Source organism: Giraffa tippelskirchi, chromosome 1, assembly GCF_054371585.1.
Source record: "Giraffa tippelskirchi isolate mGirTip1 chromosome 1, T2T-mGirTip1v1.2.pri, whole genome shotgun sequence".
NCBI lineage: Eukaryota > Metazoa > Chordata > Mammalia > Artiodactyla > Giraffidae > Giraffa > Giraffa tippelskirchi.
The window spans coordinates 149739572-149751776 of record NC_137275.1 but is presented as its reverse complement, the minus strand read 5'-3'; the positions used below and the strand labels follow the sequence as shown (position 1 = coordinate 149751776).

Below are 12205 nucleotides of genomic sequence, written 5' to 3'. Positions count from 1 at the left end.
TGGTATGGTTTTATTTGCCATGGCTCATGCATAGGGAATGAAGGTTGAGGGGCCCTCGGCCAGTAGCACCTGGTAGACTAAAGTCCAACCATTTAAAAAAAAAGAAAGAAAAAGGAAAACCACAACCACAATTAGCACCTTGTTGGAATTACTTCAAAGATCTCTGGAAACCACTGTTCTTTAACAAATCCTTCCCTGAGTAAAGAAAAGTGAGTTGCTGTTACCAGCCCTCCCGCCTTTGTTCCCTTCCTGAATCACACAAAAGCAGAACCGGTACACAGAGCAAATACTTCACACGGACCTATTTCCGCGCACCTTTAATATACCTCACATAATTTCACTGCTTTCTCACCCTGCTGCCACTCCCTGGTACTCCATTTCAAAAACAGGATCCTTTTTCTGGCAAACAGTGGTGAGGCCAGACCTCCAGGAATGCCTCCTGACCCTTCAGGGATCTCCACGGGTCAGGAGCCAGAGTGAATCAAACAGGCCTTCTGGCTGGCCTAGCTCTGCCCAGGACTGGAGATGGGATTCTCACAGACTGCCCTGTCCTCAGGTTCTAACTGATGAGAAGAAAGTTTAATGGTGGTAAGGAGGGGAAGAACACCTCAAGTAAAAGGAATATGGCTACTCTTCGCTGTCCCAGGGAGAGAATACGTGTGAAAATCCTCAGTACTCAAATGCTTCCAGGAAAAAACTCTAAATTCCAAGAAATGGCAATTTGATCCCATGCTGCAGAACACTTCAGGGCTGACTGAGAGATTGGATTTAGTGCAGGAAAGACAGGCATGGGTGGTTTAGCAACATGGTACACTCATGTCAAAGACCTGGGGTTTGACTCCTGACTACACTTTGCCACCATGGCATCTTGGAATAATTAATCATAATAATTAATAACAAACTTATAGAAATTAATAATAATAATTGTCCTGGAACATTAGGCTCTTTGTGCCTCAGAGTTTTCATTTATATATTAAAGATAATATCAATAAAATTAGCTACCTTATAGAGTTATGAATAAGTGAGATAAAAATATAAAACACAGAGTAGGCACAGATTAAACATCACCAATAAATTAGGACTGGCTCATGGAGGCAATAATCACGCACACACTGAAATATGCACACTGAATTTTAGTCTCAAGATAACTATAAATAATCATTTCAAAACTTTACCAGAATGAGAGTCACCACCCCACTTTTTAACCATATATAGCATGAAAAGACAGAAAATCATTTAATTAGTACATATATTTCACTGTTGGGAATAAACAGAGGAACTGTGTATGTCTGAAGGCTGTCTGAACACTGTTTTATATCCATCCATTCACCTTCTTTAGAAAAAGAATAAAAGAATGAGAAGAAATTATGAGCTCTCACCTGGTGATAAAACTCAGGTCTCATATTAAATCATTACTTCAAAAAAGATATACATTTTTAAAAGGATAAGAACTAAATGTCCCCACTTAATGCAGCTCCATTTTAAGAAATGCCTACTTCTTGAGCAATTAATTTTCTGTCAGGTTGAATTCATTTCAGTGATCATTGAGAAACTTTCAGATAGATACCATTGTACAAAGTGCTAAAAGCCATTGAGACAAAAAAGGACATCAACTCTTGCTCTGTAGCTGGAGACAAACACACTTTTAATTTCCTGATAGGTTATCATTATTGTTTTTGTTGTTCTAAAGTATAATAGCTTACACTGTACTTTATGTATAGTAAACATTTTATATATGACAAATACATTAAATATAGAGACTTTACTTATCATGATGACAGCTCGTGTGCTTCACCAATCAGACAAGGTTATTTGTCTTTACCCATTTGCGCTCTGTAAAGGCCCACCCTCATGTCATTCTCACATAGCTGCCTCTGATCAGAAGGCCCTCTATCCACACTCAACTCTCAGCCTTCCATGTCCAGCTCAACCACCATCCGGCTCCATAATCTGTTTCTCCACCCTCCTCTCCCAACTCCTGTGCCAGCTAAAAATCATCTCTTTTTCTGTATTCACATAGCACCTGGTTTGCACTTACTTTACATCACTTTGTATATTCAAGTTTTCCAAGATAACTGTTTCCAAGTCTTGTGTTTTTTCTTATTTGGGGGAGTGACTGAGTTTTGTTCATCTCTGTTTCTCCCCTAACAACTAACTCAGAGCCCACATATACACTAACCAGTAAACACTTGCAGAAAAAAACTGTAAAATTCAACTTTTTGAAACATGGTCACAAATGCATACCTTAATAATTTTATAACAATGAAGATAAAGATAGCTTAAGACTGAAGGATAATTTTACTGATTCTTGTTATTCCCTGGAATTTGTTTGCCTAGGAGTTTATTTAAGTTATTGGGCAGAATGGGAAAGTGTAATGATTATAGTCAGATTATACCTCTAACTTTGTTGTGTAACTAATGTATGCTGCTAAGTCGCTTCAGTCGTGTCCGATTCTGTGCGACCCCATAGACAGCAGCCCACCAGGCTCCGCCGTCCCTAGGATTCTCCAGGCAAGAATACTGGAGTGGGTTGCCATTTCCTTCTCCAGTGCATGAAAGAGAAAAGTGAAAGTGAAGTTGCTCAGTCATGTCCAACTCTTAGCGACCCCATGGACTGTAGCCTACCAGGCTCCTCCGTCCATGGGATTTTCCAGGCAAGAGTACTGGAGTGGGGTGCCATTGCCTTCTCCCAACTAATGTATAACTTTAGGCATTTAGTATAAAATAACTACCAAGGCACTAGGAGTGTTCAAACAGTTCACAAATATTTATAAATTGACAAATGAGTGAATAAATAGTAAATATTTCAGTTCATTTATATAAATTATACCATGTGTACCCTGATGTTGGGAAAGATTGAGGGCAGGAGAAGAAAGGAGTGACAGATTATGAGATGGTTGGATGGCATCACTGACTCAATAGACATGAATTTGAGCAAACTCCAGGAGATAGAGAAGGACAAGGAAGCCCGGGGTGCTGCAATCTATGGTGTCACAAAGAGGCAGATACGACTTAGTGACTGAACAATGCAGGCTAACATTCCAGTATATAGATATTATCGAAGTTCATTTACTTATTACTCCAGAGTAGTCAGGACTCTATTTGCTTCTTAGTCATGCTCTAGTCATATTCATTAAGATGGAGTGATGTGTGGTCCATTAGGAACCAAATCCTAAGGTAGCAAATAGCCACCTTAAGGTAATCCTACCAGGAGGAAGACAGTAAGACGGTCACACACAGACAAACACAATGACTATCACATGGAAAAGGGAAGGCAATTCAGAATGTTGCAGGATGCTTCTCCACTCCCTATCCCCAATTCCCCAAGTTCTAAGGAATTTGGATCTACAAGGAAAACTAAAAAAGAGTTACTTTACTAAAACTGTGAAAGGCATTAAAAGTATGTCCACACAGCTTTGACACCCACAAGCAAAAATGCAACATCATAGGTCCCACTGGGCTCCACTCCTGCATGAGGCATAGCAAGATAACAATGACACAATGACCTTATGCAGGGCAGGGAGCGGGGTTGGTGGGAATCAGCCAACTGGAAGCCTGGGAGAGACACCTGAAGCAGACAGCTGCCCCCTTCATGCATCTCTGCATGCAGCACAGCATTTGCAGTGGACAGGCATTACCCAATGAGGCAGCCTAAAGAAAAGCAATGGTGGATGACACAGTACTTGGACAGCTAATTGTGCTTGCTCACAAGCATACAAGAGATAGTACTTAAGGACTCTGGCAAAATAACTGGAGAGGATCACGGAGGGGGTCATGAGCCCTGCTATACAGTATAGAAGGTAAGACTCAGCAAAAATGCAGGTTCTTGCTGTTAACACAACCCCATCTGTAACCTCCAGGCTGTCGGGGCCTTCTAAAAGCATGGTTTGCATGTGTTATATAGACCACTGTGAATCTAGAATAGCTGACACAAAGGCCAAAGATCTTAAAGCAATTTGGAGACATTCATTTAGCAAACTCCCTTTATCTACCAAAGGAAATATGAGCATCTCTGAGACAGAGCAGCTGCTTAATGGTTACAGAGCAATATTACACAACAGCTTATGCCAGGAAGCAAAGTACAACTTAGCATTTATGTGATGCTGTATTTACACTACATGTATGCTTTTTAAAAAATAAAATTGAGTAGGAAATAAAGACCTTTGCAAACTGAAAATTCTCAAAGGCAATATCAAATTATATTATTTTACACTTTTTATTTTTCTCAAACAAAAGCAACAATAAATCACTACTCAGAAGTTAATATAGTGTTTAACCTCCTTTACAAACAATAACAGAGTGACACAATGGCATATCTAACTGCTAATATCTCAAATTATAATCAGCACCATTTAAATGTTAAACAACATTTACACAGAAAATCCAAAGGAAGACTGATAATGGCTCATTTTTATGGTCTACTGTGTTCTATTCTTGAAATTAAAAAAAAAAAAAACACAGAAAGCAGTTATTAAATTCATGAAAGCTGTCTTCGAGTATTTAAAGGACTGTTAATGTAGATGGTGGATTAGACTTATTCTGCATAGTCCAGAAACTGTTTTTTTGGCTCAGTAGACAGATTCATCACCCAATAAGAAAAGTCCTAGAAAGGAATGTGAAACCTTGCAAAGGTAATAATAACCAAGACACTCCAAGCTACGGAGATCTTAGAAAGCGTGAGTTCATGCCAAGTTTGCAGTTATCCTCAAGTTGTTACCATTTTAAAGATGAGGAAACTTGTATCTACAAACATAGGGGGTTTCCAGTGGATATCAAGACCCCTCTCCCCACTACTGCATTTAAGAATTCTCATTATGGATAGGAAACTGGGTAAGAGTGTCTCAAAAGCCCACTGAAACACTTAAGATTCCACTTTTTCTTACATGGCTGTTTTCCTGTTAGTTTCCTTGTGTTGTTCATTTGGAAAAAGAAGAGGACACTGAATATCTCATAGGCATGCTCCAGCTGTGGGATTCCAATTATTCACTTCCTTCAGCTGAATGTAAAGATGCCTAAATCCTTTTGCTAACGGATGCAAAGGGCAAAAACACTAGATTATCTCATACTAGCTCGTTGCTGGTCTTCATAAAACTTCAGTTACAAAACCTACCCGACTGGTGATTTTCTGGTAGTGGTGTTGTAAGACAGGGCTCTCTTCAGTTTCCTAACTGGTCTGAACTGTCCATGGTTAAGGACGGAAACTATGACCATAAAATAGATACACTAATTATTGCAAAGACCATAATTCTCTGCACAGACACTGAACCTCAGCCTACAGCTAAGGATAACATTTTAGTATTAGTTTAGAATGAAGTTTGTCCTTCAATATGAAATGTAAATCCCTGATGGTAATTTATATGATCTGGCAGAGAGAACTTTTCTGACTTTAACACACTCTGATAGTACTACATTAATATATTTTTTTATGTTTGTTTAGTTTTTCCCTCCAGTCCATTAAAATTTTCCTACATATATAATATACAAACATGTATTTTTATAAAATTGATATCAAATTTAAATAGATGCATATCCTGACTTTTTCTAATTAACATTATATCTTTTCCTTAATGAGACTTCCCTGGTGGCTCAGACAGTAAAGCATCTGCCTACAATGCAGGAGAGCAGGGTTTGATCCCTGGGTCTAGAAGATCCCCTGGAGAAGGAAATGGCAACCCACTCCAGTACTCTTGCCTGGAAAATCCTATGGACGGAGGAGCCTGGTAGGCTATAATCCATGGGGTTGCAAAGAGTCGGACACGACTGAAAGATTTCACTTTCACTTTAGATTAAATAGCATGATTTTAATGCCTATATCATATTATACTGCACGGCTGTATCATACTTTATTTGATCACTCTCCCATTGTTTGGCATTTTAGGTTATTTCCCATTTAAAAAAATATTATAAACAGTACTGCCATTAACATCCTCATAGACAAATCTTTGTCAGCAATTCTTGTGATTTTCTTAGGCTGGAGTTCCCAGAAGTGGAATTACTGGGTCAAAGGACATAAACTCTTTTAAAGCTCTTGGTAAAAACTGTCAAGCTACTTTCCATAAAGGTTTTTGCCAATTTATATTCCCTCGGGCAGATCATGAGTGTTTCATGTCACCTCCCTGTTGCCAGAATTACATATTAGTCATATTAATGGGATTTGTTTTTAATTGTGGATAGTTGATAGAGAAAAGATATCATTACATTAATGCTATAATTTTCACTAATTATAATAAGGCAGGATTTTTTTCAGAGACATACTCATTATTTCTTTGAAGAGAACATTCAAATATATGTAAAATAATAAGAGTGCTAGCAGGAATATTTACTCATAATATTAATGAGAATACTTCTAGAGTTTCACAGTTAATAATAATTTGGCTATTCATTGATGATTGATTCCTTTCTCAGCATTTGACATATTCACTTATATCTAGTTTTCTGAGAGTTTTTTAAAGTTTTTTGATCAAAATAGTTGTTATTATTAAATGCCTTTTTGTCTTGTAGAGATTATCCTTTTTATCCCTTACAGCATTTTTTGTTGTTACATATTACTGAATTCTTAAATTAAATTATCTTTGTTGGTTCATGGTACATACCTCTTTTAATTTACTGTTGAACTGGTTTATTAACAGTTTCTTCCAAATTCTCTATATGTAGGTGGGATACTTTTGTGGGAATTTTTGTATTTTATTTTTGCTAAGTTTTTATATCAGAGTTATATGTGTGCTTCATAAAATGGTTTGGATGAGTCACTATCATTTATGAAAATAAAATACAAAAAGTTGAAAGTCTAGAAAAACTCACTGGTAAAATCATCTTCCCAGAATCTGTTTCAGCGAAGATTCTTAGACAACTATGAGTCTTTCAAGAAATTTATTCCTATTTTCTGGCCTTGAGACAATATTATTACAAATTATTAAAGAAAATCAATTCTTGCAGGTTTTTAAATTTCTTAGCACATATAATTTATGGTTTACTACCAGTCCATCCTAAAGGAGATCAGTCCTGGGTGTTCATTGGAAGGACTGATGTTGAAGCTGAAACTCCAATACTTTGGCCACCTCATGCGAAGAGTTGACTCACTGGAAAAGACCCTGATGCTGGGAAGGATTGGGGGCAGGAGGAGAAGGGGACGACAGAGGATGAGATGGTTGGATGGCATCACCGACTCGATGGACATGGGTTTGAGTGGACTCCGGGAGTTGGTAATGGACAGGGAGGCCTGGCGTGCTGCAGTTCATGGGGTCGCAAAGAGTTGGACACGACTGAGCGACTGAACTGAACTGAAGTGGACTATGTTTATTTTTACTGTATTGAAATTATAGTAAAATAAATATTATATATTGTTATATTATAGTATACTATAATTAATATGATTATATTAAATTACATTAAACTATACTAATAAATTAACTGTCACATACTATGTAAACTTAAGGAAAGCTAAACAATTGTTTTATGCCACCTATTTCTCTTCTCTAAAATACAGATGATAATCATAGTACCACTAAGTCAATATGTATTATTTTAAGTCAAGCTGTATTATTATTTTCAAATAATAACAAAAGAGGTATTTAATTCTAAGAATAGGGAAAGGGAAGGTAGAATTTTACAGTGAGGAAACAAAATGTAACAGGAGCTAATCAAGATAGCCAAAATAAGGATATAAGATCTAAAAATAAATGATTAATATAAAGTAAAATAGGAAGAATAAAATCAAGTATATCAATCATTGCAACAAGAGTGAACTGAATTATCCCATAGAGAGCATTAGATTAACTAAAGCAAACAAAATCTAGCTATTTTTAAGGAACATACTTATAACAAAATGAGAATAAGAACAAAAAGTTGAAAATAAAATAGTAGGCAAAGAATTTAGGCAAATTCAAAAAAAAAAACAAATCAGTGTCAATTAGCAATGATTAAGATGCAATTTAATGTGGATTACAATAAACAGGATAAAGAACATTATTAATGAAGTACATAATTAATGAAGAAGATAAATCACATATCTCACATGCACCAAAAATATTCTAGAAAATGAACAAAATGAAAGCCAATAAAATACAAGAAACTTGATAAAAATATAATTATAGTGAGAATTCAGAATACATCTCTCTTAGATGTAAACATGACTGTTAGATAAAGACTCACTTTCTATCATTCAAATACAACTTATACTTTGTTGATATATCCATAGACATTTTATAAAAATTGATCATGTCCTTTACCAAAAATAAAACGTTAACAAATTCTTAAAAGCAGAGAATTTTTTCTGGCCATCAGGCCATTCTGTCTCATCTTTGGCAAATAAAACTAAAAGTTAAAAAAAAAAGTGACCATATCTTCTAAACTACATGAAAATTAAGAAAATAAGTAATGAATCAAACAGAAAATCAAAAGAAAAATTGTCAACTATCTACGAAGCAATGAAGAAAGAAAAAAAAAAAACGGAAAATTATTCACCATAGAAAAAAACAAAACAATCCAAGAAAAATTAAAAAGAGAATTAAAGACAAAAGCTGAAATTAATAATATGGAAAAAAGAGGAATATTTAAAGCAAAAATGAAATATGATTCTCTGAAAAGTCAAGCAAAACAAAAAAATTATTTACAAGCTTCAAGTACAAGAATAGAAGGGAGACATAACCATAGAAACCAAATGCATTTAAAAGAATTATGAGAGATTAAAACATGCATCTTTTTGACTTTGAAACTTAATGGGCAATTATTTATGAAACTAGAAGTAACCAAAATTCAGCAAAGTGGAACCTGAACAAAATAATTTGTACAGTGGTTCCCAAAATTTGCTGATCATTTGAAGCCCATGGGGTTCTTGAAAAACAATTTATGCTTGGTTTCCACTCCCAGCTATTCTGATTTAATTGGTATGGATGTGTCCCAGACATGCAGATGTTCTAAAAGTTCCCCAGGTGATTCCAATGTGCAACAAAATTTGGGGACCACCATGCTAGTCTCTTGTTATTCAAAATGTGATTCCAGAGTCAAATGCATTGGCATAACCTGAGAGCTTATTAGAAATGCGGAAGCTCAGGTTCCACTGAGATGCTTAGAATCAGCAGCTTAATGAGCTCATGTGTTAAAATTTGAAAATCCTAGGACAACATATACAAGTATTTTAAAAACCACCTTTAAAAATGGCATCAGTTACAGATGGGTGCACAGCTAGATTTGAGCTATCCTTTACCTTGCCTTCAAATCTCAATGCTATTTACAATCTCCCAGGCTGTAGAGAATGATGACAAGCTACCTTATGAAGAAGCCTCTCTCATAACCCTTCATTAGGACAGCAAAGTTTAAATAACTAAACTTGCAATATCCCTTATCAAAACAAAGCAAGCAAACAACCAACCAAAAATCATGCAAACATAAATGCATGTTATGCATTTATGCAAACATAAGTTGCAGTTAAATGCAACTTTGAGAATTCTAGATAAAATTGAATGCATTCAATTCATATATTTAAACTGAATATAATATGTTATCAAAAGAATGATACACTGTATTATCATTAGAGTTTATTTCAGAAATGAGAGTAGTTCACTGTCAGGAAATGTATCCATATAATAGAGAAAAAATTAAAACACAAACAAAGAACAACACACGATTATGTCAACTGAGGCTGAGAATGTACTTGACTCCACAAAAGAGAAGAAGGCTTCCCTGATAACAAATCTAAGCAGAAAAAGAGATAAAAGCAAACAATAAAGACTCTTCAGCAAAAGCCAAAATAAATTATCCTGAAAGGACAAAATCAGTCTGCCATTCTTAGTTATCCAACCTCTTCAAACCTCTTCCTCTCTTCAGTCCTTAAAAATGTAGTCTGTAATAAACCAGTAACAAAAAGGCAAATATTGTATGATTTCACTTAGGTGAGGTATCTAGAGCAGAAAAACTCCTAGAAACAAAGAAGAATGGGGGAAGAGAGAAGAGAGAGTTGTTATTTAATGGGTACAGAGTTTCAGTTTTGCAAGATGAAGAAGTCCTAGAGACCTGTTGTCCAACAAAGTGAATAAACTTTACACTACTGAACTTTACACTTAAAATGGTAAATTTTATGTTATATGTATTTTACAACAATTTAAAAAAAACATGATCTGCAATTTGAGACCCAGATAATTGTTATTGTTGTTGGTATTTATATTCAAGAACTGCATTTTACATAGGAAATTATGTCTATAATCTTATTTACAATACTTGGCTTGCATGCTAAGTTGCTTCAGTCGTGTCCAACTCTTTGCAACCCTATAGACTTTAGCCTGCCAGGCTCCTCTGTCCATTACTTAGACATAAATTTCTATTTATTATTTTCATTATTAGTCTATTGGGCTTCCCTGGTGGCTCAGATGGTAAAGAATCCACTTGCCATTCTTTCGTTACAGGAGTTACAGGATATTTATAACTATCAGTATATATCTAAGGATTTTCTCTTACTAATTTTTTTTTTCTTTTTTGGTGCATCACTTTGGCAACTGCAACAAGTTTTCAAACAAAATTTTTTATAAAGAAAATGAGGGACTATTTTTAGAGACAACAAATAATAAAGACTATATTTATATTACCTTTGACTAGAAATAAAACTCCTCAAACATTAAAAGAAATTCAGGTAACTGTTTTTCTCTAATCTCTACAAGATTCTCCTTTCCACTTATGAAATACAAAAACTGCAACAGCATAATATTTAGATATTATTACTACTGGCTGGGTATATCAGCCTTTTTAATCGGCATATTTGGATCATTTTTAGCTCATAAAAGTTTTCTTCATTTGTCCTTGATTCTATTTCTTTCCTAAAAGTTCTGATTTCTTAACAACAAAACCTAAATTAATGTTTGATTTTCTATTCCTCCATCATAAACCTTTTTCTCAATTTTAATCTCTCTGTTGTTTTCCTTTGATTTTGGAACAAATATCTCGTTTGTCCTCTGTATCAGTGATTATTTACACAATATCAGCTACCTTTTTTATTTTTCCAATCCAGATTTTAATTGTATGAAAACAATTTTAGTTGTCCTGCTAATTTTTCTTAACTCACATGATGTTCTGTTCATTGAAGCACTTCTTTCATCTGTTAGTTTTATGTAAGCCCCTTTTCTAAGAAAATAAAATGTTTCTCTGAAATTTTCTTCTAGTTCTTCATTTTTAAAGATATGTTCTTCTGGATCTTAATGATAGACCCTTTCCCTTGTTCTTCAGTATTTTCTCCAGGGACATGGTTGTTCACTTTTTACTTACAGGGTACTCAAATTTAGGGTTGTGCTTCAAAAAAAGCATACAGTTTTTTAGATTGAGATAGAGGGCTATAGAATTAACATAACTGGATGTGGATTCTTTTGTTATCATTTACTAGGTGGATAAATTTGATTAAATTACTAAATATAAATAAGTAGTAATAACGATAATAATGATGATAAAAATACAACAGGGGCTACAATTTATTGAGTGTTATATGCCAGGCTCTGGCACTTTAAACTCTATTTCAGTTTAATTTTCAGGCTTTTTTTTTATTAATGACTCTGAATAAATATTTAAATTCTCTACTCCTCACCCCCCTCCGCTTCCAATTCTCATTTGTGAAATGGGAATAATGATAGCAATGCTGAACACACAGATTTGAAGCGACTATTAAATAAGAAAGTATATATGAAGGTTTAGGGTTCAATAAATGATTATTTGTAATAGCAGTAGTAGTATGTGTAACAGTAGAATTTCCAAAGCTAATCAATTTCTAGTGACTGCTTGTCCTTCATCTAATGAAACTTCACTATAAAGCGGAGGGCTGTTCTCACCCCACTCTAGATATGGAAGATCCTATTTAGTAGTACATAAAAATCCTCACTTTCTGTAATGCATAGTTCTGGAAGGACAGATGGGAACGACTTTACAAAGGGCCTTCTCTGTTGTATTAAGGAGTTAGACTCTAGCACAGAGTGGATAATTTTTGAAGGATTCCTGTTAGGAAAACTAATCAGACTGCTTAGATGCTTTCCTATACTCTTCACTCCCTTTCTATACCTCATTTCTTAACCCTTTTGTTCTCTGGGTTTATAGTCTTTTAAGTTGATATAGAAAAAATGCTCTGAACCTAGGGGATGGTAATGCGATAGAATCAAACTTAAATGTCTGCAATTTCTCAAGGAATCAACACTTCTATCTTTCATGAATTAAAAGATATGAAAAACTTCAT

At 34.9% G+C, this 12205-nt stretch overlaps 1 protein-coding gene across 18 annotated transcripts in view; it reads right to left on the bottom strand.

The window, feature by feature from the left end:
- The window catches only part of NFIB (nuclear factor I B), a 465570-nt gene that overhangs the window by 66288 nt on the left and 387077 nt on the right, over positions 1–12205 (bottom strand). The window lies entirely within an intron of this gene.